The sequence below is a fragment of the Gavialis gangeticus genome, unplaced genomic scaffold, assembly GCF_001723915.1.
Source record: "Gavialis gangeticus isolate Ggan-Ray unplaced genomic scaffold, GavGan_comp1, whole genome shotgun sequence".
Classification (NCBI taxonomy): domain Eukaryota; kingdom Metazoa; phylum Chordata; order Crocodylia; family Gavialidae; genus Gavialis; species Gavialis gangeticus.
Genome location: NW_017729026.1, coordinates 29,196,425 through 29,201,496, shown reverse-complemented (window position 1 = coordinate 29,201,496; position 5,072 = coordinate 29,196,425). Strand labels below are relative to the sequence as shown.

At 40.7% G+C, this 5,072-nt stretch overlaps 2 protein-coding genes across 3 annotated transcripts in view; one reads left to right on the top strand and one right to left on the bottom strand.

The window, feature by feature from the left end:
- Window positions 1-2,909, top strand: part of ARMC2 (armadillo repeat containing 2) — a 210,611-nt gene extending 207,702 nt beyond the window's left edge. Inside the window, exon 19 of the transcript XR_002097939.1 lies at window positions 2,600-2,909. The gene's annotated coding sequence lies outside the window, so the exon portion shown is untranslated. The remainder of the gene's footprint in view (window positions 1-2,599) is intronic.
- SESN1 (sestrin 1) overlaps window positions 1-5,072 on the bottom strand; it is a 133,580-nt gene that overhangs the window by 33,434 nt on the left and 95,074 nt on the right. The window contains exon 1 of one of the 2 annotated variants that reach the window (XM_019520125.1): window positions 4,028-4,052. The exons of the other annotated variant lie outside the window; for it this stretch is intronic. The gene's annotated coding sequence lies outside the window, so the exon portion shown is untranslated. Of the gene's footprint in view, window positions 1-4,027; window positions 4,053-5,072 lie in introns of those variants that run through there. 2 annotated transcript variants of the gene reach the window in all.

The window sequence follows — 5,072 nt, the reverse complement described above, 5'->3', positions numbered from 1 at the left end:
AATAAGACAGGTGCCAGGCTATCCTATCCCAATTACTTGCTGGTTTGTTTAAAAAAAAAAAAGGACTACAAATCTAAACATCAACATACCTCTAACTGTTGAGAAGGGACTCCATTTGGGGAAAGGAACATAAATTAAACAAAGACCTTTGCAGACACAGACAGACTTCACTGCTGATGAAGACCAAACAATGATCACCAAAACTTGCAAACGAATCTTCATTAAGTTAGTGTCCTTTGTATACAACACGTCTGTGGCTTACTTTGGAGACTTGTTCAAGTCAGCCACGCTGCACTCTTTTGGACAGGAAGGACCTGGAGGCTGCAAACTCACTGGTAGGCAGGCTTCCAGGTCATTCCTCCCAATGCAGCCAGGCACACAAACTTCTCTAATCACTTCAGTGACACAACTCAATTCCCATCAGCAAAATAATCTCTCTCTCAGCGACAGGTCTATCCTGAGAGTTGTGCCAGCGCACAAGGGTGTTGGTTTTATAGAGGATGATGGTCTAACAAGACCTGAAGAAAGGGCCGTAGATCCATTTAGGTTGGATCTAAATTCAGGATTAATATTTCAAATAGCACAGTGCTCATAAAAAGTGTCAAACTGAATCTCTGGAGAATGACTTCTGTGTCAAAGTACATCAGTCCTCTCCTGCAGGCCCGCCTCTAGAAACAAAAGGCTATATTCTGTATCTTTCTCCTTAGATAGCTAAAAGTGCTTGTCAGTTTGCCCAATTCTTATGTCAATCAGTGTTCACACCACAACAACTGTAGTCATAAAAAGACCATAACACCATAAGTGCATCTACATATGAATGCAAAGCATTACACTCCAGTGTGATTTGCATATCTCACCGGAGTTTATTGCTCCTGGGTGCTGCATTTACATGTACACCCGGGACCACATCACTTTGAGCTGCGTCAGAGCAGCCCTGGCTGGTAGAGGTCTGGGGGGGGTCAACCTGCTGGCCCAGGGCTGCTCCAACCCAGCTCAATGAGCTGCAAAGGGGCTGGCTGAGGCATGAGGGTGCTTCAGACTGGGACAAGCCAGCAGGCAGTCCCCACACTGAAGCACCCTTGTGGTCCAGCCAGCCAGGTCAGTGTCTACCCATGTGCTGTCGAGCATGAAAAAAAAACTCTGCAGCAGGAAAGTACTTGTATTTACAAGTACTAACCCGGTGCAGAGTTTATTAGCTTCCTGCGGTCTAATGGGGCTGCAGGTGTAGACACTGAAATGTTTATTGCAGAGCTAATTAGACAACTCCATAGTAAACATCTTGTGTAGACACACCCCATGTATCCGTCAGATAGCCATTTTTACTCGCCATTAAACTGACTCATTTGAACTGGTGACAACCTACAGGTGAAAAAAAACAGGGAACTGAATATTGAGTCCAAGTCACCTAATCTGTGACTGGAAAGAAAAGGAACCCACTACACTACCCTGCCCATGCATTCTAATTGCAGCATCACTCTTAATTGTCTCATTTCCATGACTACTTCATTTTCTAATACAAATCTATGCTAAGCTTGTAGCAGGATTACATTGTTTACAAAGTACAAATGCACCTTTTTTAATTGAATTGAATTGCTGTGTTAATGTCTATCTGGGGCTTTAATCAAAAGTTTTCTATGTTGGATTGTATGGAAGTGTTCTCCATTGAGGGCTGCTTACAAATGCTGGATCAGGCTCTAGCAAACCCAATTCAACTAAAGCTGTGAGAGAGGGGGCTTGTGTGATGCTAAATCTTAAGCAATCAAAAAATTAAAATCTGATCACACCTAGGAAAAGTGACCATCTTGTGAATCCATAGAGCAACCCTGAGCAAACCTTATGTAGGCCTTCACCTCCTTTTCACAAAATATGGTAGCTGGGCCCAGACGCCAACAAGAAAGAGTAAGGCTTTCTTAAATGAAGCCTCCCTGGACAAAGACACAGTAGAGCCATACCAGGGAACTGGTGTCAAGGGAAGGACTTGGAAAAAAAAAATCCAGGGGATTCTGACAACTGACTAGCTCTTTTGCAAAAAAACTGAAGAAAAAGAACTCTCTGATTTGCCTTGTAACAATGCAGAAGTTCTCAAAAGACAAAACATACAGTCAAGTTGGTGGTAGTTTTAAAATAACACTTATCTGATCCTTTGTCTTAGCTTCCCAATAAGAAATTTGGTTTTAAGATAAAGTTGTTGGTCTATATAACTGGTCACAAGTTTCCAAAAGGAACATAGCAGATGCTCAAGTAAAAGACAGGCCTGCAACCCAGTACTATGCAGCTGGCATATACTGGGAGTAGACGTGCCTTCTAGTCTGAGAGTATAATAATTACAAGATTCTTCCCCAAGAAAGATAAAGTCATGTGGCTCAATACCTGGCAGCTCCTCTGAGAGGTGAGAGATGAAGTTACTCAGGTGCAGCTACCCTTCCAGTCATGGTATATCGTCTCAACCATCAGCTTCGATATGTATGTTGCTTCAACAACATACATATTTTCCACCCAGCACTCCCTCCCTCCTCCTCAGCTTTAAACTTAATCTAAAGCACCAACTCCATAATGGATGATTAATAACTACAGTTCTATGTTTGTCTATGTCTAACAGCTGAAGACATCCCCAATCACCAGCACCCATGGCAGGGAAAAGACTTGTCACTTAAGAGCCAGGGATATCATCAGCTATTACAGAGAAGCTGAACTTAGCAAGCAAGCCTTTCTTCCATGAAGGGAATCTCTCCCAATGGTAACTATTTTAAAGTCCTCTGATTTTACTAAACACTATGTATGCCTTCAGTGATCCTACTGAATTTTTAAATATGTATGTCTCTCTAGATTTGCAATATTTAAATCTTTGTTTCCTGCAATTAAAAGTTGTGTGTAAAAATAAATATAAATCACTAAACACATTTTTGTTGGGACAATATGGTTAAATTGGCAACATTTTCTCTCACAGATGTGCTGCAACATCAGACGTAGAGCTCTGTAAGAAATAATAATACTTATTTCATTTCTGAAAAATAGTACAAGAGAGCCTCTACAAAGGCCTCTCTGCAAATGTTCAAAGTATCAGTTACATCCAAATAGTAGCAGAAATAGCTCACTGTTTCGGTCATCATCAGATTTTATCATTTTTTCCCCCAAATACAAGGCAATTTTCTTTCCAATAACTTTATGTTCTTCCTCCACACACAGAAAACTTCCATAAGCTGTTGATGCAGTTTTGCAAGTGTTTGACATTACTATGAACTTCCTGGTAACACCAACTACAATCTCTTTCCCACCTTGTTCTCAGTTGTCTCAGGGGGCCATTGAATAGACAGCTGCTTATAAAGTTTGTAACTAAACATAAAATACAAAAGCAACACAAAGAGGAACTGGGTCAGGGAGTCAGAAAATTAGGCTCCGAAATAAAAACTGTCACTGCACTGCCAGGGAGAAGAGAACATATTTTTAGCCTGGTAACAACTACAAGCGCTCTATAAATACACTGTATACATTACTCTGGACAGAATACAATTTGTGTGCTGTACAGCCTGTTAACGTCCAGGTTTTGCTGCTGTTGACAGACAACAGTTTACGCTGTGCAGAACTACATTATCTTAGGTGACTTAGTTCAGTTTGGAAAGTTGTTTACCAGAGTACTTTTGCAATTATGAGAGAGAAGTGGGTGGGGAAGGAGTATAAAGAATGTTCCCAAGCTTTTCAAGGAACTTCTAAACAACTTTCCTTCTAAGAATTACAGCTTAGCAAACCTCAAGGGTTGTCTCTCACTTCCCTCCTCGTGTTGGCATCTACATTACTCCCACAATCAGAATAAAACATAAAAATTGTGATCCAAAATAAGAGTGTGCTACATTCCATGTTAGGGGTCATTTTAACCAAGTCATTGGTTTCTGACCTAGTTTATGGAAGGGGGAAGTTTTACTGACTCATCTGGGTCAAATGGATTAAAAGGACCTATAAGTACTAAATAAATAAGTTGAAAGACTTCCTATACTATTTAAGACCTGCTATATAGTTCTCCTTTACTTACCCATGCCCAGCTCTGTTCTTGAACTGGTAGGTCCAGGATTCCAAGCTCTCCCCTGACAAAATGCCCCTTTAATACAAGGTGCCACATACATAAGTCAGAACAGGAAAGCCAGTCAGTGAAGCACGTGGACAGCTAGAGACAGCAAGAGGGCTAGAGAAGTACTCCGAATTTCTTTCAGATACAAGAATTTATGGGAAAGCAACAGCATTGTTGCTGTGCAGAGAGCATGGTTCATTCACAGCTGATCTCAATTTTCTTCCCTGGTCCTTCCACCTTATGCCCCTTTAGCCCTTGCTTCCTTAGCCTATTTAGCTAATCACCTCCTAACTTAACCTCACTCAAAGAATAGACAGATTGCACAGGATAATCCACTTACAAGCAAATCAGATAAGTGCATAATTAATTTAATTGCATAAAGAAATGCCAGTCCTATTTTTTTGCCTATTGCCTACATTATAATAAATATTGGTTATCTATCAGTTAAGGGTATAGACACTGGAACCTCACCTCAGTGTCTATGCAATAAATGCAACTGTGCTCTAACCATGAAACTGACAAGGAGCCATCAACTTTCAAAGCTCCTAAAACAGCCCTGAACTGACCTAGGTCCTGTCAACTTCAGTGCTGCTACTAGAGAGGTAAGAGAGTGTGAGAAACAAGGTAACAAGTCTTAATGAGGTGCAAAAAGCTTAGCACTGGCTGTTCTTATGAGTTAATTAACTTCATTTATATTGAATACTTGTAAGTGCACACTGGCAAAGTGTGCAGCCTGTTTCCAGTCCTGAGGGGATGCAATTAAAGGGAATACCCAGTAGAACTTAGCTGGTGTTTACAAGCTATGACACCATTCACTATATTAGTGTCTATATAATTCCCTGAACCTTGTATCTATACATTTCTCAGAAAGTTACAGGTCTTGTCTGTTTAAACTTTTCAAGGCAAAGACTGCCAATTACTTTAGGTTTGTACAGTGTCTAGCAAAATTAAGTCCCACTCTCAGCTGGCACCTATAAACTATAAAACTATCACTTCTAAACAGTGAGCG